Source organism: Anabrus simplex, chromosome 10 (assembly GCF_040414725.1).
Source record: "Anabrus simplex isolate iqAnaSimp1 chromosome 10, ASM4041472v1, whole genome shotgun sequence".
Taxonomy (NCBI): Eukaryota; Metazoa; Arthropoda; class Insecta; order Orthoptera; family Tettigoniidae; genus Anabrus; species Anabrus simplex.
This window is the reverse complement of record NC_090274.1, coordinates 120151885-120175443: the sequence shown is the minus strand read 5'-3', so window position 1 is coordinate 120175443 and position 23559 is coordinate 120151885. Positions and strand designations below refer to the sequence as shown.

The 23559-nt window shown below is 40.6% G+C and overlaps 1 long non-coding RNA gene across 1 annotated transcript in view; it reads left to right on the top strand.

Moving 5' to 3' along the window:
• LOC136882277 (uncharacterized) overlaps positions 1 to 13867 on the top strand; it is a 33012-nt gene extending 19145 nt beyond the window's left edge. Inside the window, exon 3 of the long non-coding RNA XR_011018788.1 lies at positions 13812 to 13867. This is a non-coding gene — a long non-coding RNA (uncharacterized lncRNA). The remainder of the gene's footprint in view (positions 1 to 13811) is intronic.
• The last annotated feature ends 9692 nt before the right edge of the window (positions 13868 to 23559 follow it).

Below are 23559 nucleotides of genomic sequence, written 5' to 3'. Positions count from 1 at the left end.
TGAAATTGTTAAAATATTTCTTTGTGTTTCAACTTTACTTACCTACTATGTCATTTACTACAGATTTTAAATATACATTTTCAAATCATAAATAAAAAATAAATCTGTTAAATTAGTCACTACATGCTGAAATTTTAAATCTGCTCTGCTATTGGAACTTCAGTCCTTATATACGTCTAAAAAGAATAAAATGTTGGTTTTTGTCTAATTTTACATTTTCATTGTCATTTAATAAAACACTTGAAATAGAATAACTTTCGATTTGTAAATAAATAAATAAATAAAGAACACCAATTAAGTTAGTAACTATGTTGAACTTAAAATATTTTCTGCTCTCTTCTTGAGAGGAAAGGAGAAATTTCAAGAAGAGAGCTAAAAATATTAGCCCAAAAACAGCTTGTATTAGACACAAATCTCAACACACTTGAGGCTAATGTGACAAAAAAAACAGGCACAAAAAGGGAAACAAAGAATCATAACCATTTAAATACTGAAATGAGAAATTTCACCCTTCTGTTATAAATTTGTAAAAAATAGTAATAACAGAGCAGGAAACAAGATACTAGGAAAACGTCCGAAACACAATTGGCCGAACACGAATATAATCAATGCAATTACCATAATGATTACTGAGTCGAAAGTACCTGTTAATAAAATGCCCTCTGACATACAAGATGAGGTAAGATTCGATATTGGGAGAAAACTGAACAAAATCCATTTATCGAAAAGAAGAACATTACCTACTAGTAACATTAGAAACCAAGAACATTTTTTAGAACGGAAACTGGTAATAAACCTCAAAAAGAAAATTAAAGATAAGAACTTCATTATCACTAGGGCAGATAAAGGAAACACGACAGTAAACAGATGACACCGAAAAACCGAAGACATTTTCAAGAAGAGCTCTTTCACGGTGAGTAAAAAGATCCGACCCAACAGATACAACCTCACCCCCTGAGGGTGGGGACGCACATGTAGAATACACCCGCGGTATCCCCTGCCTGTCGTAAGGGGCGCCCTAGTCGGGGACATGGATTGCGGTTTGGTACAATGTAATGGACCTCCTGTGGATGAGAGGAGCTGAATACATTCACAGGTAATCCCTGCTTGTAGCTACTAAAAGGGTCATGTGGCCATGGTCCCCCCATTATTTTTTATTTTTTTGATGGTTTATTGTAGCTCGTTTCAAAATAAATATGTGCGTGCTGCTCAGAGATGGGCCTCTTACGTGTGGGAGCGTCATGTACGTAGCTGCCTGACAACACAGCCGAAAGATGTATTATTATTAATTATTTATTTTTCTCTATATTTAGTGCCCTGTACACGCTATGGGGCACATGCTATTGGGGTTGACTTGAGGAAGGGAGTCCTAGTTCTCATTGCCTTAGGCATCGTCCAACATCGGGCCCCGGGCGTACCGGCTATGACCAGGTGGTTATTGCCTTGGAAGCTTGGTTCGGCTACAGAGACCCCTGATCGGAGTGGGTGGCATTCGGGAAGGATGATTTCGGGCATGGCTTCGAAATGAAGTCGCCCATTCCAAATTGGTCCCCTACCGAAGTCTTTAACTTTTTCTTCCCTGAGAGGTTCATCTCCCTGGGAACATGTGCAGCGTGAAGGAATGGGATCCAGCTTCCCTAGGTTTCCGGTTGCTACCAGATCCGATGTGCATGATTTTAAGCTGGTAAAATCGATCCTTTTTAGTTGACACATGGAAGGCGTCTACGGCGAACTTGAGGATCTCAAGAAAATGCGCAACGGTAGTTTACTTTTATAGACTCGTACAGCCCTGCAAGCCGATCACTTGCTTATGTGCTACCACTTTGGCGAATTCCCCGTCAAACTTCTTCTTCTTAAGCCGTCGTCTCCAAAAGGAGGTAGACGATCCACACGGCCAGCTCCGATTTTGACGTTGCAGCCATGCCATGTGGATTTACCGGAATATCTCTCAGGATCTTTAATGCAGTGGTTTCCCGTTGCCTTCTGCATCCTAATGCCGTTGACCAAACTGGTTCCTCCGCCTTTGGGAACAATTTCTTTTCCCCAGGACAGTAGAGTGCCCTTACCTATACCCGCTCATCCACTCTCAAAGAGACTGTTGGCACTGGGTATAGGGGATCTCCTTATACCGGGTGATAATCGGTCCCTTCATTCGTTAGCCGCCTGAATATAAAATATTATTTTTATATGCAGTCGTTGCCCCCTCTCTACCGCGGGGAGGTGAATGTCAGGATTTCACCATCATTGAAACAAGGACCAAATGACATTTCTTTGTTTCTGTGGTTCTTTAGAGAGGCCCGTCAAACTCGAGGAGCATAAATCCTTGAATCTGGATCATGGAGTCATCTTTCACCGTTACCTTATTTTCAACACTGACGACGAGTAGAAAGAAGACATGAAGAACCGTGGTGTGACACACGTCCGGTGCATTACGCGCAAGGTCAGCGGTGAAGACGTTGCCACTGGTGCCTTAATTGTCTCCTTCAATTTGTCAGTGTTACCAGAGAAAGTCAAGGTAACAACTTATCGTTGCGATGTGAGGCCGTACATCCCGCCTCCTATGCGATGCTATCAGTGCCAGAGTTTCGGACATATGGTATCTCGTTGTTCGAATCAGTCTGTGTGTGGTACTTTTGGACGAGTAGCTCACGGCGCGGAGGAGTGGACAACTCCGTACAAGTGCAATAACTGCTCTCGTCTTCATTCTGCTCGGATCGGAACCGTCCGACATATCTGAGTGAGAAGAAGATCCAGGAGATCAAGACCCTGGATGGTCTTTCCTACCAGGAATTGCGCCATAAGTTTAATTCCACAAATACGCCTGCCCGTACGCTCAACTACAGCATGATAGCTCAGAGTCTCGCAGGTTCGTTTCTCACGACAACGTTACCCGTGGTGATCGCTGCGCCCAAGGCGACTGTTGCTCCTCAAACCAGGGAAATCATGCCCTCCATCTAGAGGGTACGCGTCTGCGCCAGCAGGTACTCCTGCTCCAAACTCTACGCACTCCCCTCGTTGGGGAACTTCCCGCCCTCGAAAAGCGTCGAAGTTCTGGGCGTCAACCCCGCCGTCTCTCGATGACGGGATGGACATCGCGCTGTCATCTATATCTACAGATGTAGGTTTGGATAGTGTTTAGGTTGACGAGCATCTTGTCGCTCATAACCTAACACTCCTTTTATAGTCCACTATATGGCACTGTTACAATGGAATTGTAACGGTTATGACAGGCATCTTGTTGAGTTGCGTCAGCTCATTGGTGAGTAAGTGGCGGGTGTAGTCTGTATTCAGGAGACAAATTTCAGACCAGGTCATCACAGGGTCCTGAGAAATTTCATATTATACTGGACAGGTCGATATTATGCTCATCGTGTGTCAGGTAGCGTGGATATTTTTGTTCGTTCTGATACCTATAGCGAAGAGGTTTCTCTAAGGACCCGACTGGAAGGAGTTGCGATGCGGGTACCGCTGCCTGTCATAGCAACAATGTGTAACGTTTATTTTCCACCAGGCCGGCCTCTTAACATAAATGATGACACTGATCTTATAGATCAGCTTCCACCTTCCTTCCTCTTGTTGGGGGATCTTAACGTCCATCACCCCATGTGGGGCTCTCAGACGTCTTGCCCTCGGGGAAGAGAACTGGAAACATTAGTAACAGAGCTGGATTTATGTATTTTGAACACAGGGGGACAAACTCACTTTAGTGTACGTTACGGCACATATTCTCGCATAGACATAAGTCTGTGCAGCCGAACGTTGGTTCCGCAGTTTCGGTGGAATACACATGATGATGTCTGCGACAGTGACCACTTTCCCATCATCCTTACTTTGTTGAAACAAAAATCCGTCGAGGCTCCTCCTCTTTGGATTCTTAAACATGCTGATTGGCCAAAGTACACATCACTAGCTGTCTTTAACGACGATACCAGGCACATCGTCGGCGAAGAAATAACTTACATCACCCAAGTTATTCTTATGCTGCTGCTGCTGCTGAGGAGTCCATTCCTTCGTTTTCAGCGACTCCTCGCCGAAAACTCAGTCCTTGGTGGAACGCCGGAATTGCAGCAGCTAACAAAGAACGCTGTCGTGCTCATAAACGTTATCGTAGGCAGCCTACTCTGGTCATTTTGGTAACATTTAAAAATCTCTGCGCTAAGGCGCGAGTTCTTATTCGCCAAAGAAAGCTTCGTGGGAGAGATATGTGTTATCTATGACGTCACATACTCCATCATCTCAAGTGTGAACTAAACTTCGACGTATTTCGGGTATCCAAGGATCATCTTCTGTACCGGAAATTTCCAGTGCAGGCAGTATCGTCACTGAACCACTCTCGATTGCTAACCATCTAGCTAGTCATTTCGCGGATGTATCTGGCTCCTCGCTCTGAAGTGGGAGGCAGAACGTCATCATCTTAGTTTTACCTCTCAAGCTCCAGAGGACTACCACCTGCCCTTTACGGAGTGGGAACTCCGCAGCACCTTATCGCTTTGGAAGGACACGTCTCCTGGACCAGACAGTATCCATTACCAGATGCTGAAACACCTTAGTGAAGATAGTCTATTATATCTTTTTCGTGTATTCAACCGAATCTGGATAGAGGGTAATTTTCCGTCTCAGTGGCGAGAGGGCATAGTCATTCCTGTCCTCAAGCCTGACAAAGATCCTAAGTATGCAGGAAGTTACAGACCGATTTTTCTTACAAATTGCCTGTGTAAGCTATTTGAGAGGATAGTAAATCGCCGACTTGTGTGGTGTCTGGAGGAAAAGGACTCTTGTCTGAGTACCAGTGTGGTTTTCGATACGCTCGCTCGACCACTGACCACTTCGTACGCCTGGAGAGCTCTAGCAAGGATGCGTTTCTCTGACACAACATTTGGTAGCTGTTTTCTTTGACTTAGGAAGGGCCTATGGCACCGCGTGGTGATATGGTATCCTCTCAGTCCTGCATCAATGGAGATTCCGAGGTCGTTTGCCGGTATTTATTGCGAATTTTTTGTCCCTCCGTCTATTCCATGTCCGAGTAGGGAGGACATATTCGCAATTCCACGTTCAGGAAAATGGAGTCACACACGGATCGGTTCCTATTGTCACTCTGTTCGGGATTGCCTCAAACGGTGTTGTTGCTGCTGTTGGTTCAGCAGTAATACCGTCGCTAGATGTGGACGAGTTTGCTTTGCACTATAGCTCGCGTAATATGGCAGTCGCAGAACTACAATTACAGCAAGCAAGAGTGGAGCAGTGGACCTTCGAGCATGGCTTGCGGTTTTCTACCTCTAAGACCTCTGTTGTCCACTTTTGTTGCCAACGTACTCTTCACCCTCCTTCTGAACTTTATTTAGGAATTCCGCTACTCCTGTAGTTGACACTGACCGATTTCTTGGGCTCCTTTCGATAGTAAATTATCGTGGGCGCCACACATGCGGCAGCTAAAATGCAATGCACCAAGAGGTTTAATATCTTGAAGTTTCTTAGCAGAACTAATTGTGTTGCTCAGCGCACTCTGCTCCTATCGGGCACATATTTTATCCAGCAGTGCAGCATACGGCTCAGCATGACCAAGCGTTCTTGCGAGACTTAAGAGCATCCACCACAGCCGGGTTAGCTTGGCGACGGGAGCCTTTGGAACAAGCAGCTCCTTCTGTCGTATGCTGCAACTTGCGACCCAAGCTATCCTTGCGTATACAACAATGGACACTGTCGGCTGTACGCTGCTTGTCCTCGGTTGGAATACACTTGGATAGCAGTCACAGATTGTTCCTTGCCTTGTCATACAACCGCGGGTTGAAATAATCCTGGATCTGCACACTCTCCCGAAGGAAAACACGGACCCTTCGATTTATCGGAGGCTCTTTCTGTCCGTTGTTGGTCGGTATCCAGATTTATTCGTTAACACGGATGGCTCGAGAACAGACACTAAAGTGGGTTGTGCGTTCGTTGTCGACACTGATCTCTTTCTTTTTGCTTTCCCGAAAACGTGTAGTGTGTACACAGCAGAGATCTATGCTATCTGTGAAGCTCTACGGTACGCACAGTCCGATGAGCACCGACACTTTCTTCTGTGTACTGACTCCTTGAGCTCGCTACAGTCTATTGATACCTGTTTCCTTCTTCGAAATAAGCTGAGAGCGATAAACGGTACAACGAAGGTATGGAGGACTTCCCTTCGGACTTCTCGGACGGAAGCAGATGTATTTTGTCGTCTTCGGATTGGCCACGGTATCCTGACGCACTCTTATCTATTGAAAGGAGAACTCCCTCCGGTGTGTACATGCGGCGATCATCTTACCGCGGTACACATTCTTTCGGAGTGCGTGGAGCTGGTCGGTCTGCACCGTAGTCTATAACTCTCGCTTACCATCTCCCTCATCCTACGGGATGACGAGCAGTCCGCAGACCACGTCATCCGTTTTATGACGAATAGTGGTCTTTTTTTCCCGTGTGTAATATTGTCCTTGCCTTAGTGTATTTTTGTCGACTGTGCTCATATCCAGTTGACTCTATATTAGTTTGTGTTGCGTATTTTAATGTGTTATTTTAACTCATGACTTGAATTCCATGTATGTATATATCTGAATGTCCAGGCAATGTCTTATTCCATTATCACCTCTACTTTCCATTCTTTAGATTCATTAGATCCATTGATTGTTTTAATCTCATAATCATTTTTCATCACCATGTGTTTTAAACTCTAGTTAGTGGATACATTTTAATATCTTACTTATCATCTGATGTCGTCCATTCGTACCATTATGGGCTGATGACCTTAGATGTTAGGCCTCTTTAAACAACAAGCATCATCATCATCAGATACAACGTTTCCTAAAATCAACCCTAAAAATACATCATTTTTATTTACAGAACAAGAGAAGACAAAACTGATAACTATGAACCCCGAACTGCCAGTGCGAAAGCTTTACCTAAGATCTATAAGACCGGCGTCCCTATACGCCTCATCAATTATAGGCCGAGACCATTGTACAAATTAACAATTTACCATAGAAATTGCTACGAAGGAATTATAATTTTCTGTCTCATAAGTCTGAGAAAAATACCATTCAGTTAATTAAAAAACTAGTTAGCTTAGAAATACAGCCTTTCCACTCGTAGGATTCTTACGACATAAAAATATGTATCCGAGTGTCAATAGTAAGAAATTTTTTCCTATTATCCAAAATAATTTAAATAAATATAGTAACCTCAGTAAATTCGAGATCCAAGTTTTCATGGAAATTTTGAAACTAGTAGTTAAAAATAATTTCTTCCCTTTTAATAATTGCATATATCAGCAGGATGGCTTGGCTATGGGGTCGACGGCCTCAGGGATATTAGCAGAAATGTACATTGACTCTTTAGAGCATACGGCAATTAATAACAATAGTGAGTTTGCGAACAAAATTTTGGGCCAGGTTTGTGGACGACACTCTCGTTATCCTTGACGAAAGCATTACTGATGCAGGCTCCACCCTTAACATTTTAAACGGTGTTGATCCGCAGATAAATTTCAATCTGGAATCTGAGTCAAATGGAAGCATACATTTTCTAGATCTTACGTTAAACAGATTTCCTTCTTCTATAGAATACAGTATTTACAGGAAAGCGACACAGATAGCTACTACCATCAAGAAAGGTTCCTTCCATCCCAAAGCACACAAATGTGCTACCTACAGCAGTATGGTACACCGGACATTAAGTCTACCGCTAAATAAAGAAAACTGATGTAAAGAATAAAAGACAATTCGCTCCATAGCTGAATATAACGGGTATGATAACGCATTTATAGAGCGCATTATTAATAAACACAGACATCGCTTAAATTCAACTTTAACTATAGAGAACAGTAAACCTGATCATTATTCAGCCTTTACTTTCAATGAATATATTTACAGCATTACAAATATTTTGAAGAAACATAACACTAAAATCGTATATCGAACTGATAATAGAAATATGGACAACATATATAATACCAGATCAATTAATAAAACTGACATTTAAAAAAAATCAGGTGTCTACATATTCCTACGTGAAAACTGTGAGCCTTCGTATATCAGACAGACCGGGAGGAGCTTCAAAATCAGATACATGGAGCATGTAAATGCCATAAAACATAATAGATACTCGGCAGTCGGACAACACATTCAAGATTTCAAGCATAAGTTGAGTAACATAAAAGAGGGTAGAGGCTCTTATGAATGTAAACAAAGGCCCTATTCTCGACGTCACAGAGCAATGCATAATTCACTTGAACCAGTTATTTAACTCCCATTTGAACCTGAACGAAATCTCAGATAAAACTAATATTATCTTTGATTCTTAATTAAAGTCTTTATATGTCTCAAACTTCCCAATAGACGGCCGATATTTAGCGCGATACACAGTACCCTATCACGTTACAAACCCGTACCACACTGTTCACAGGACCCGCCTTAAACCCCTCCTATACTCTCCTCCCCATCCCCCTCTCCCCACCTGATATAACCTACCTCACTACACTCCACCCGTCACTATTAGTCCGTACCTTCTCACAAACTGTAGCTTCTCAACACGGTGTCCAACGTGAGCCACATATACCGTACATTACACACACTTTAGCTTGTCCAGGCCCATTATATTTTAGTACTTACAATTCCTTTGTATTGATTTCGTTTCAGGCTGATTCAAATCCTTCTGATTGAACTGTGCAATTTTAGTTCACCTGTACTACATCACAAGAGAATACGAAAGGACAACCAATTACAATTAATCGTTTCTTACGTTATAATTTTACTAATACATGATTGTTTAATTTTAACGAACACAACAAGCCTTTCGAGACGAGTGTAATGAGATAAACTAAAGCATATTTCTACAAGTTTCTTGCATGAACAAGGTGTTATCAACTAAAATTACGTTTTCACTTTGACAACATTTGAATGAGAATTATTGTCTTAAAGGACGGACAAATTATCACCAACGATTCAAATGCAACCGTAAATACGACGTGATGTGTTGAGTATTAGCACATAAACAGATCAACAGAAACAGTGTATCAAGTGATTGCTATCACTTTTTACTATTTTTTTCAGCACACAGTGTAAATAAGCGTTTCGATAGACTGTTATACGTCGGTAACATATAAAAACTTTTTAGTCCTTTATTGTTAAGAAAACCATGTATGTATTTAAGTATAATAACGTCAATTTTAATTATCATGTCCTTCCTCAATTTTGTGATTAATGTACTTTATGGCTGATGATGACATTTAAATATCGAAACCGTTACCATTATTAGATAAATGCTGTAAATAATATCTTATACAAGTAGTAATTTATATTGAAGAGGTTGAACCTTAAAAACATATCTCTGTTATATGCACCTACCAACCTTACCTTGTCTGCTCTGTATAGGAAAAGAGTGTTCCCAACATTGACTAGCGGCCTAACCGCAAGGTAAACACAGCCAGTTCCTGCGCCCCATATTCCCTCAGTCGTGTTTGCCCTGTTATAGTGTGCGGAGTGTAGCCTCGTGGTGATCGAATCAACATAATGGCACAACAACGCCATTTGGACCCCGTTTTGCAGGGTAGAATACTCGATCGCCTGGAAGCAGGCCAGACACAGACCGAAGTCGCCGTATCCTTGAATATTGCCATAAAGTTTCATTTCCAGGCTTTGGAGACGATTTCGAAGCACAGGAGATGCTAGTCATATGCCAGTACCAGGTCGACCAAGGGTAACTACCCCAGAGCAAGACCGATATCTGACCTTAATCTCCTGATGAAGTCGGAATGCATCTGCAAGACAATTGTCGCTGAAGCTTTCAGCTGTCACAGGAGTTACCTTTTCCCGGTAAACTGTGTACCGGAGGCTCAGAACAGCAGGGCTATTTGCCCGACGTCCAGCGGTGTGAGTCCCGCTCACTCCAGCACAGAGACGGGCCCGTTTACTGTGGAGCCGTCAACATTGAAACTGGACCATGAATGAATGGAGGCATGTGCTCTTCACAGATGAATCCCGTTTCAGTTTTGCAGAACGATTCCCATCACACATTATTCTGGAGGGAATCTGGTAGCCGATACAACCACAGGAACAGGACCTGTATGGTGGTGGTGGCATCATGTTGATTGGCCGTACGGACCTGCACATCATCATGGGTGGTCCGAGGAACACTGTTAACACTCGGAGAGACAAGGATGAGGTACTGAGACCACATGTTCGACTCTTCAGAGGTGCGGCTGGTCCAGACTTCCACTTAATGTACGATAATGCACCACCACACCGCGCTGCTCTGGTCGATGAATTTCTGGCTGAGGAAGACATTCATCGCATGGACTGGCCAGTGAAGTCTGCGGATCTGGAGACTCTAGAACATGCCTGGGATGCATGGGGAGGCGAATTGCATCCCGTCAGCCTGCACCAAGGACCCTCCAAGACTTTCGCATTTCCCTTTCTGAGGAATGGAATCGACTACCACAAGAGCTCTTGGACCATCTGATAGATAGAATGCCATGTCGCTGCGAAGCATGTGTGGCCATTTGGGGTAACCTATCCTATTAGCAGCATATTTTGTTCAGGAAGACATTGCTAAGTTTTGTTAGGTGTTAAAGGTGTACCTTAGCTATCTGAACCTTTCTGAAACATTTTTTTGGACATGTTGTGCGACATATGGTGTGGAATTCAGCCTCCATTTTTTCAGCACTCCGTCTGACATTCCTATCAGGCGGTATGACCTCGTTTAGTGATTATGCTTCTCGTTTGGACACTAGTGTGGAGGTTTCACTGAACTTCTACATGCGACGCAATACTTATCACTTGCTAGTAACTAAAACTAGGTTGGTACAGAACAGTTCCGAATGTCGGTGTTCGGTCCAAATTGATGGCGTAAGGAACGGTTCCGTAAGTCGGAGCCAATGAGTTAATGCCAAGTGTGCTTCCTTCCCACTCCTAGCCACAAGACCTATCTGTGCTGGAGTACCATGAAGCAAGTTGTAAATAGAAACTTATTGGGTTGGAATTTTAATAGTAGGAAACATTCAGTGGCAACTCATACAAGAGATATGAATGTTACATGATCTACTGCCTTCAAAGTAGTCACCAGCATTGTGTACATCTTGTTACCAGTGATGTGGACATCGTAGGATATATATTGCAGCACCTGTTATGTTGGTAGTTCGAATGGAGCAGTTTAATGCCTGACCAATCTCTGAAACAGTTCTGGAGCAAAGGCCCCAAAATGGTTCCTTCATCTTGTGAATCAAGTCAAGTTCACAGCGGCTTAAATCCGTAGATTTTAGTATACGGTATGGCAATTCCCTACCCCATCGACCGAAAAATCCGCCTCGTTTGCACTGTACGCGGCCGTGCATTGTCGTGGAAAATGATGGGTAATACGCATTGACGGTATGCTGTCGAGGAACATAGTGCTTTAGGATAAAATCATCACAGTCATACATGAGTATAACGATAACTTTCACATGGCTGAGGTTCTCACGAACTCTCAATCTTTGTGGTTTCCCGTAATGATGCCATTTCTTCGATCAGCATTTCGGCTGTGACTCATACAGTTCAGCCATGTCTCATCCAGCGTAATGATATTGCATAAGAAGGCCTCTTCTTTGTACTTACAGTACTCCAAATGGTTACGAGCAGCATCGTATCGTAATCATTTCTGCATTTCCGCTGAATCTATTTTGATGAAATTTTTCTCATGCTCAGGTGTTCCTTCTAATATGAAGCCCAGTCGTATTCGCTAACCTGGTGTCTCCGGCCAGCTCACATATCATATGGCATCGTCCAGTGTCCATTAACACGGCATGAACATGCACTTCTCATTGTTTGACATTAGGACGACCTGGCTGACACACGTCTGCCACTTATTGGCGTCCCTCGTTAAAAGCTTTTACCCACAGTGCCACTGTTCTGTAAGGCTATGCAGTTTCGCAGCAAGCTTTTTGAAGACCTTGAGGACACACTCTTGCTGTACGATTCAAGAACATCGCGACAACACTGACTTAGTTTGCCAGCTAACCCGAGGCTGTGTTCACTATGCCAGTTTGCATGCGTGTGACGTGAGAAGGTATGCTCTGAGGTAAGGATGGTATACAAGTAACGTTTGCTGTCAGTGACATTATTAGATTCCATTGCATGGCTTCTCATCAGCAATTTTGTCACTCTTAATGTTCCAACCATCTCATCTCCCATATTTCAGTTCGCCTTCATTTTCTAGAGCTAATTAAACATCATTTCTGTTTTCATCCACCTGTGGCCTACTTAATCTGCATATGACCTGTCCATTGCAAGTATTGTATGAATACATATGGGGAATCGCCTGTTTCAAGCATGTTTCTTCCCATGAAGTTAATATAGATTGTTGTTTAAAACTTTGTTGTGAACAAATGGAGTTGGCTTTCCGGTATAAAATTTTACATTAAAGTCAATATATTTCTACATGTGCTTCATAGCCTATCCATAGATGCAGCTGAGCCTGAAGAGACTCATCTGAGAAGAATTGAGCCTTGATATTTTCCAGAGAAATGTTACCCATGTGCTTCGGATCCTTGATTTTTTTTGCAGCATTTGCTACACACTACAATGGGAGTTTCTTCTCTTTTGCTCATCGTTGGTTTCAAAATATATGACATTAGTTATGATCATTCAACTAACATTAACAAGGTTTAGATTGATGAATTAATTTGAATATTGCTCTATTGATGAAATAATCAATGACATTTAACTAAATTGAAACCTTTCACCTTTGTTTGAACCGTGGAAGGTTCACTTGTGAGGAAGCGAACTGTAAGCTTTCTCTCTTTCAAAATACCCGAGAGATAACACTAATCTAACATTGCAAGTCAAGTGTAGACTACTTCACTTGAATGATAATTTAGGAAAAATGTTTGGCTTTTCTGGTCATGTCTAGAAAATATAATAGGTGGTTTTAAACTCTCTGAACAGAGTTCTTTTAAGACCAAATCAAAACCTGTGGCTCTACAGCTCTGATGAGTATTACCCTGTCAAGCGACCTCTGCTCAGCCTGATGGCCTGGAATTTATAAGTTGGTGTGTGGTGAGCAAAAGAAATTTTCTTGGCTTTTTAGACTAAGGACTCTACCCCTCTATCAATTGACAACTTCTTTGTTCTCATACAGCCTGACTGGACCAGCAACTAGCTGTCAGAGTCTGATAATAATCTCTGACTTTTCAGAGTCAATTCTGGGGATTCTGGGAATGCGGTGTACTTGTTATCCGTAGAAAACACGGCCAGCATAGTCCTTTAAAATCTGAATGTAAATGTTGTAAGTCTATATTAATGAAGCTTTCAGATTGTCTAGAGTCAATGAAAAGTCCAACAACTGATTATTTGTTATACGAACTTCAAGATGGTGGGAAATATATTGACATTTCTCAGGTGAAGTTCCAATGTATGTCTATCTGACAATCAGAGTCATCTGTGGGAACACAAAGAAACAAACAAGTGACCAGTCATTTAATAGCACATAATAGGATGAACAAGTTGACAGGAAGTTGTAGGAAGGGAAGAAAAAAATTGCACAGATTATTATCTCCAAGTTTTTCTTCTTTTGCTCCCTCTTCCAGTGCTGTTCCCTTTCTTCTATTATGAGTTCCTTTTCTTGTTCCTGTTCTTCATATAATTTTGACTTGACCCTTGTTTGCTTGTTTCTTTTTTACATTGGGAGAATAAATTGATATTTGTATTGTGCAACTGTACAGTTTATTTTTTCAGCTATGCCATGTCTATGTATAAACTTTTACTCTAGTTTTCTGTTTACTCTACATTTCTTACTTTGTTTTGCACTTTTGTTCCTTACAGCTTTCCAGCGACATTAAGAATGAAATAAGTGTAGATGAACACACAGTAGGTCAGTTGGTCCCTTGTTTCAAAGAAGAAAAAGGAGAAGAGGAGTAAGTACAGATTAGCTTAATTAGATTTTACACCCCTAAACCTTGACAATATGGATATTGCTATTTATATGTTGAGTAACTCCCTCTGAAGACTCTTGATGAGCACAGATCCATCGACATCATTCCTGAATTCTGTATCCTGTACTTCGCTCGTGTTCCGAACTTGTTGGTTTGATCATGGCTCATGAGAAAATTCCACAAAATTAAAATAAGTTAGCCTGTAGTATCTAGTGATCAGCAGGCCGCCTAGTTGGCACCACTCAGTATCTGAGCCAGTACAATTATTATTAAAATTACCATCCCAGTTCTTTTCTCCTTAGTGTAATAGGTGTTCTTGGGGTGTCTGCTTGACCGTGACTTTGCTGTTGGCTATTCTTGCAACATGACCAGTCCAGAGAATCAACCTGCTATGTATTAGGCACTTCATTCACCTCTGTACATGTATATGATTCTTTCAAAACCCCTATTTCCTTCATTAGAGAGACTTCACATACACCTTCTTTCTGTGATATCGGTATATTTATGGTCACCTTCAGTGGCTTGTTAAGTTTCAAAGCCATTAAATATGATGACTCATATTATGGTATAATAGATTTTTATTTTGGTGTTATTAGGTACATATTTTTAAAGTTGTTTCAGGTGGAAGAATAACATCAAAAACCTGCCTAGAATCTTTCTTATATTTCAAGGCCTGATTATTTTCCTTTGAAAAACCACGTTCTGATATACTCAATTTGCTTTCCATACTCAGAATTTATTCTGACCTTTGAAAATTTGATCTTTAAATCCAGTAGCTGAAAATCCAACAATGATGCACAGTGGCTGGTGTGTTATATCCCATCATCTGTATTGTGTTTATTCTTCTTCATCTCTATCACCACATTATAAACTGCTCCAAGCTGTTTGGAGATATTTAAGTGTCTAAATGTCAAGTCTTTTTTGCTCTCCGACATTTAACATGGCCTCCTGTTGCCCTTTCACAATCTTTGTAGCAGCTGATTTCTGCACAATCACAGGCGATGTATGATACACCACTCACTCACACATTACAATATTCCAAGGACTATCAAATCAATGAAACTGAAATATGGTCATGAGTAACAGGTAAGCAACCTATTTGAGGAATGCATCCTGGTACAGTTAAATTACATGAGTAAAAGAAAACAATAGTGGAGTTAATTCAGAGCAAGGTTGGCCTGTGCATCCTGAGTGTTCAGGCCAGTGGAAAGTATATTTTGGGATATGAATATTGGCAACACTGTCTCCTGTCTGGCTGTTTTGCATGAAAGTGAAGGAATCAAATGTTTAGTTTTGCAAGAATGCTATTATTGAATATTGAAATTTGCAGCTCGTCACAACAAAATAACTAGAAAATAGTTCAAAGCAGTGGCAAGTAGCTCGGTAGTGATACGAGTTCAATGGTATAAATTGTACTAACATCTACAAAAGTAGTATCAAAGTACTGCTTGACAAACAGAGAATTGTATACAGATTTAGAAATTAATAAGTGCTTATTAGTAGTATGTAAATGTGAGATTAATGTGAGTCCACCGTAGGAATGGGTATCCGACGTCTGGGGATTTGGAGGATTGCAGGAGGGTGCAAAGTTGCCAAACCGCCCGTATCATTTCCCCACCTTGTCATGTGTTCAGTTGCTTTTAGTGGAGATGTGGAATTTACCCAGGACCAAACTCAGAAGTCTCATTCAAATGCCTGTGTAACATGCGTAATTCTAAACATAATGTGAATTAGCTATACGTGACACGTACATTTTTTTACTCAGCAGTCCAGAGAACATGTGCAATGATTAATACATTTCTACTGTAGAAAATTAACTCAGCGGTGCAGGCATGGTCATGTTGGAAATGTAGTTCTCCTCAATCTAAGAATCATTTTTAACATAACATTAAGCTGCACATGACAGGACAGTTACTGTGTTTTGATTTAGTACTCACAGCCTGAAATATGTGAAGTGTAAACAGGCAGTTCTGGCCACTCTTGCTGCTATAGATCCACCAATTGTGTGCGTTAGTGAATCCTGGTTGAATTTATCAATCTATGACATAGAAATGGTACCTCAGTCATACACAGTATTTAGAAAACCTCAGGGGTAAGATCACTTATTGCCATGAAACCCGAATTCAACCGTGTGTGCTTTGAGCTGCTCGAAACAAAGGCAGAGTTTGTTTTGGTGGAATTCATGTTCAGTGGAAGCAAGTTCCTTTTGGGTTCCATCTACCGGACTCCAAACTCCACCGGTGACATCAATGAGGATTTACTACTGTCTCTAAGCCATGTACAAAATATACAATATTGATTCAAAAGTATCTAGAAGGCTGGTGATTTTATCTTGGAAATGTTCTGGCAGCATGATCGCCCTCACCTCCTGCCTCTTCCCATTAGTCCATTAACAGCAACTTTCGTTGTAGAATTCTACATGTTCCTTGAGTAATTAATTAATGAACCAACCTGTATAATGAAAACACTTCTCCATACTAACACTCCATCCTCAGTACTGGAGACTGCAGTAATCCCCCGTTCCTCCGAACACCTAGCATTTACAGTTACCAAAAAATACAAGAATCCACCAGTAAGTAAATGTAATAGAATAGTCTGTTACTACAAAAATGCTGGCTGGGAACTGCTATCATAACTTCTAAGAAGCCATCTACCCATCGTTACCAAAAAAAACTCTTCATAGATCACAAAATATTAGTCAAAATGATATGCAAAAGGAATATGGTTTACAGGAAATGGAAACAGGGTACAAGCGATCTTATGAGGAACAAATGTAAATGTGTGAGGAATGCCACCAAGAAACTCATGCATGAAGCACACAAGAACTACATAAACTTGATAAGTAACAACAGCAGTGACATGTGTTAATACCTTAATACGGCAAATCAGCACCTTAACGGTAATAGCCGCATTCCCCGAGGCCATTGCCTCAATGTTCGGTGAGAAATTTAAAGGGGCCAATAATGGGTGAGGGAAAAGAACGAATATGTACCCAAACACAGCTAAGCCATTACCACTCTCCCTCTCCATCCTTTACTTCAAAGAGATCGAGGTAATTAACAGCCTTCAAAATACTGCTTCCGACCTTGACAACATACCTCCAGTTATCTTTTGTGCAATGTGCAGAAGCGTTAGCTCTCTTGGAGCGGACCTTGGAACAAAATTTTGGCTACACATTGTACTAATGAGACTAGGGACATGGTGTAAGACTTAACAAGTATGCTTCACTCATAGAGGGGAAAGATTGGAAGGTGACCTTCGGGACTCCGTGGTGGACTTGGAACAAGATGGTGGCTACACATTTTGCTAATGGAACTGGCGAGATCGTGTAACGTTTAATACTGATAGGGGCTTAATGGAAGGCAACCTGAGAGAATCGGAGTTGATTGTGTAGTGCTGTACAAGATAGTGAGTATACATTTTTATGGGACTAAAGATGTGGTGTAAGGCCTATCACATTTAATTGCTTATATGGACGTATTGCAGGTCAATATCATAGCTGAGCGACCACGGATTCACTCGTTCATTTTAACCTTTTGAGCAGGACGTTATCACTGGCCGTCTTCAGGAAAAGGACATCACATATTCCGAGCCATTCTGATCCGGAATTCTAACGGACACACCTTGCTGATGAGTATCCTGTCCTGGATTATGGCAACAATGAACCAACGTCTGAGGGATGGTTTGCTGATCTATGTGAAGCGGCATCATGTGGAAGCCTCTTGGTCATCTTGACCACAGCGCAGACACTGCGATCACTGCCAGTTCTATGATCAACCTAATATTGCTCTCTTCACAATGTATGTGCTATTTGTAGTGGTCAACAAACCTCAAGTGCTTGCAGCAGAAAGGGATCACTCAAATGCAACACTTGCAGTGAAAATCATCCAATATTCTCAGTTAAATGTAAGGGTAAATGTCAAACTTCTCCCACTCAGCCGGAAAAGTGTTACCTATCACTCCAATTTACATCCCTTCCCCACCCTCCCCTTCCATTCTTCCCCTCCTTCCACTGAGACCATTCTGAAAATCATCACTATTTAGCTCCGGAATATTGTCCCATTCCCACGTCCTGATATTCTGTTTGAGATCCAGCTAGCGGCACGATTGATCTTCCAGACTCACTTTGACGGAACTTTCTCTGGGACGTGAATGCACTGTGTATCATTTCTCCTTGATCCTATTCAGCTGTTGTAGTAAATGAATATTTATGACATTAATGTGTGTTCTTAAAAGGTCAAGTGACTGCTGCCCCAGTAGATGTCACGGAGGGTAGCAATTAGTATTCATAAATCCATCCCTTCAGAACAACATTATTATTCTTTAAATGAATATCTATCTGAAAATTTAAAAATAGAAATCAATAATGGAAATCAAATAATAGCTTTAGCAACAATTTATGTACCTCCTGGCTACTCCCCACCTCAGAAATTTGTAGAAAATACTGATCGTAAATACAGTACTTACATCACAATCACAGATTTAAAAATTACTTCATATACACAACAACAATAACAAGCTATTTACGATCAACTATTACATATGTATAGACAACTAGTAAATCAACATACTAGTAAATACTAGTAAATCATGATACAACTATTACATGATAGACTTACCCTTCCCTTACTCCAACCCGCTCTACATCAAATACGAGCCCCAAATTTCTGATCCTCAGCCCTAACCTAGCAATGTATCTTGACATCACCATATATTTTTCTTTTTGTGAATATTCTTGATTGGTACCGTTTCACAAAATACGGAGTGTACCTGAGCATAAAAATACTTAATAGCCTGGTCAGTGTTCGTAAATTCTACAATCTTAGACCAATCCATTTGCTCAAACATTTTATACATCTAAAAGAAATTAGCCCCTATAAAGGCAAATAACTACTTAGATTGTTGTGAAACATGGTTACGCTCTCTGTTTAATAGTAGTGTGACTACAATATTGCAGGATGATAACAATCCTCCTCATCTAAGGGGCACTCACTTCTATATACTGTTAATGTGTTAACATTCGTAATAATAAGATGAAGTGTATTTCCATTTGCATTAGGAATATTATTGACCAAGTGCAACTGATAGAATGACATATACACAGCTAAGGATCTATGTGCAGGTCCAAAATTTACAAGAATACTTTGCTCACCAGTAATTAATGTCAAATTAAAGTCTCCAGCTATAATAAGATCTAACGTCCTGCGTGTAGCTGCTGTCAACCCCATGTTACACCGCTGACCAGGTGGAGGCTGGATGCAAAGGCGGTTAGTTGTGCCGCATGTGTCAAAAATGTGCCAGTCCTGTTTTGTTGAGTAGGACTGTGTAAAAAATTCTAGAAGTTTTGATGGGGTGGTCATCATTGCTTTACTGAATTTCTAGGGGAAATTTCATGTGGCATTGGGCAGAAGCTTGATGATTTTATTGCACATTTGGAGCAAGTTGTTGATATCCGGGTTCAGATTTCTCATCTTCACTATGCAGAATGGGACAAGGAGACCATTGTTTGATGTTGTGCCACTGCGTTGTACTTTGTGTGAGCAGTGCAGATTTTTGCTACCTCTGCTTAGCTCCTGATATATAATGGGATAAATACCAACAAGCGGTTCGCAGCTCGTAAATCGAACTGTACTAGAATATCACTCGATGTTGAGATGTGATGTACCGCCTGATTGAGAGTGGTTTGTGTGTTCATGCAGTCAATGCAAGTGGAATTTATTCCTCTGGAGCAATAGCAAGCTACGTGTTATGATTTGGGCTTGGAGAATCTCTGTCTTCCAGGCACCTAGCCTGCTTCTCTTCATTCTCCTTTTCCCACAAGTAGTATATTTCTTTCTGTTGGTGCTCTCTGTTGGTTTGTATTGTAGTTGGTACGTGGCAGCTCATATTTGCTTTGCCATAGTACTCAATATCATAGGATATAAACTTCATGGTTTTGATAAGTATTGAATTGTGATCACAGTAATAATTAAACTTATGTTTTAATGGTCCACCTTTGCAATACTACATAGTCTATACACATTGCACAATATAGGATTGAAAGGGTGGACCATTAAAACATAAGTTTATTTAGAATAGTGATACTACTCAGTAGTCGAATCCCATGATGAACATATTATCTGTAAAAAGATTATATCATTACCAGTTTTCTAAGTGAATACGGGTGTAGTTTTTGTTTTAGGTTTTGGGGTTCAAATCTTCATCTCAGAACTCAGAGATTCTTCATTTGTTTCTTAGTGGTGGTGGCGAGGAAGGCATTTATTTTAATCTGAATGGATGAAGTATAAATTTTAACAGCAAGTTTGATTGTCTGTTAAGATGTCCAAGAGATAAATCTGAGGTTGACTCAATTTTGTAACAGACATGAGTACTGAGTAGGAAGAGGTCATACACTACTCTGTCCATAAAGGGGAGGTCAAGCGCTGCTACGTCTTTGAGGAGAAGGAGTTTCACACTACATTGATATTATGTTAACCAGCTTGGTATGAAAATGTAAAACCACTTTAAAACTATCTTCGTAACTGTGGATTCGAACCTACCATCCCTCGAGTGGATGTTTTGGGTATAGGACCTAAAGAAACATTTAGCAAACTTGCTCTATGGAAGAGAAAAGCACGCCGACCCTTGGATGAAAACAGGCTGATGCAGTATTGAGCATTGGGACTCCTAGCTAAGTTGTATGTTTTATCCTAAACTTACTTTAATCCGACACTGCATAGTGAAGTCATTAAAGCATTGTCAATTGGATCCACTGATTGTTTTGAAATCATGCTAATCATCATTTATTTTACTTTATATTCTTGTCAATTAATACATTTTGAAGTTTTAATTATCATTTCAATTTGTTGCACCTCATACCAGTATGGTTTGGTTACCCAGGGGTACGCCCCTTTAAACCAGGATTATGATCATCATCATTGATCTAGTCGGTGACTGTGTTCAGCCCCTCTATGTAACACCATCGGTCTGCATTGCTTGTGAGTAGCACACTAATGTGGGGAACACCCTTGGTCTGTGTTACCTGTGATTAATACCACCATGAGACGAAAGCCATGAGTATGATACTTGTGATTAATACCACTAGAGGGGGAAGGCCATGGTTCTGCTTTACCAGTAATTAATACTATTGCAAGGTTCAGTTACGTAGATTTTGGACCCTTTTGGACAACAAGCATTATCTCTGAAAATAAGGCATTGTGAATAGTATCCACTTCTTGTCTATGAATCATGGTCATTTTGTCACTGTCGTTCGTTTTAGATTTTATTCCACAGTACCAACAAGAGCATTTTCTTTAATTCTCAGTGTCGAAAACTTGATAATCAGCAATTCTGAATGTAGAAATTCACAAAAACGTTGATTATCGCAGCAAGTTTGAGAGTCAAAGTAACCTTTGTTATCTATGTTTTTGCTTTGCATTTATCTAAACGGTGTAAGCAACACAAGTGACCCCGGTACAATGGACCCCACACCTTATTGGTGTGTGAAGAACAAACAATTCCCAATAATTATAGAAATGTTAGAAGTTCTACAATTGTGCCACCCACTCAAATATTTATTTTAACACAGCTTGTGTAGCAGTGAAGAACAGTTCAGGAGAGGTTGTACTAGTTAAAGATTTTTTGGACTGGGGGAGTCATTTATCCTTAGTGCCTTGTAGTCTTATCACGAAGCTTGACATTTGTACTGAGATTCCTTGCTGCCTATATTTGGCGTAGGCAATACACGTGTATCGCTTGAAATGATCTACATGCAATCTTGTTTCGTTCTCCAATGTGGCAGATTATACATTGAAGTTGAACTGTGCAGCTGTGAATACAACCACAAGCCAACTTCCTGCACAGCAACTTGATTGTTCCAGTTGGTATATTGCTCGTGAAGTCATTTAGGTGTTAGTATATTTTAGCAGCATTCTGCTGTTTATATCTTGCTAAGAGCTGAAGTCAATTATAATATTTTGTCTCCTAATATCTTCCATAAGAAAGGTATCTCATCTTGTTAGATGACCAAATTTGGTTGAGGATTGTCAGGCACCATCCCTGAGTATTGTGTAAAGAATAACGCCAAGGTTCGGTATGTCGGGCTTATAAATCTTGATTCTCTTTACACAAAATTGCAAAGGTTTTGGAAGCTTGAAGAATTCCATCAACTTTTTCTTACTCCCGAAGAAATGGCATGCGAAGGACATTTTCTTGAATAATGATCAAATGGATGTTTCTGGTAGGTTTAATGACAAACTTCCTATTCGTCTTGAAGTGTCACCTGCAGCTTAGACTAAGCATAATGCTTTTCAACAAATCGAAAACATTGAAAATAAGTTTTCTAGTTTTCCAGATTTTAAACAGTTGCATGTAAGTTTCATGCATGAATACAGTGAAACGGGACACATGGGAAACGTACCGCTTGTGACTTCTATCTCATCAAGCTTTCATATGCCCCATCATTGTGTGCTCAAATATTCTAGCATGACAACCAAGCCAGGAGTTGAGTTTGACAGGTGTAAATCTTGAAATGGGATAGCTAGGAACTTTTTGTAAATGGTTGGCTCTGAAATTCAGCCTGATTTCCTATCTATTACTTTGAGTTTCAAAATGTATCTTGTTACTCAATCAGCTGATATTCCTAAGATATACAAATTTGTGTTAATATATCCCGACCACTGAGTCTTAAGAATATAGCATGGCATGAATCCTCTGATGAAGAGATCAAGGACTACCACCTTACTGCTGTTACAATTTCTGCCCCATTTCTTGTTCTGAGATTTGTAGTTCATCTTTCTGACGAGCGCACAGAATTTCACCCTAATTCATATTCTTTGTTTTACGTTGATGTGTTGACGGGTACTAGCTCTGTTGAAGTACCTGAGGAGCTTCAGTCAGTAATTTCTTCCCGGCTTTATAGTATACATACGTATCTCAGAAATTCGATGCCATATGGCCCAGAAGCCCTTGTCAATGTCCCTGTAGATGATAGATAAATCTTGTCAAAATGTAACTTCACTAAGGATGAAGCTATTCAAACATTAGTTCTTATTTGGCATCCTAAATATTTTCAGTCTCAGTTAAAACAAAGTTGAATTGTTTCGATGTGTTGTGGTTAAGCGCAAACTTATCATATATTCTATTTGGCATTTGGAAATTATATGGGCTATTGTGTTCGAGCCTTTATCTGATATTGTTGAGATTTGTAGTGCTATGTAATAAGAAGCAATATTGGTACATATATTGAGTTTGCTTCTGGATATTGTATTTGATTTTATTGTGTTAATTGTAAAATGTTATAATTTTTTGTTTTCTGTCTTCTAGCTGTGGGAACATCACATTACTGACCGGGGGTCCAGTGAGTACATGTAACAGTAATTGTATCATATGGAATGAAGGAGAAAAGGCACTTTGTTGTAATAAATGTGGTTCTGAGTTTTCTCGGATGTCGCTCCTCCGGCGTCACCTGCGTCGACATTCCTGTAAACAATGTGGTAAGAACTTTTCTTCTAATTCCGATCTACAACGTCACCTGCTTACACATACTGGATTGCGATTACATTCCTCTGAACAATGTGGTAAGGAGCTTTCCTTAAATTCAAATCTTCGGCGTCACATCCTTACACATTCTGGTGAGAGTCCAAATTCCTGTAATCAAT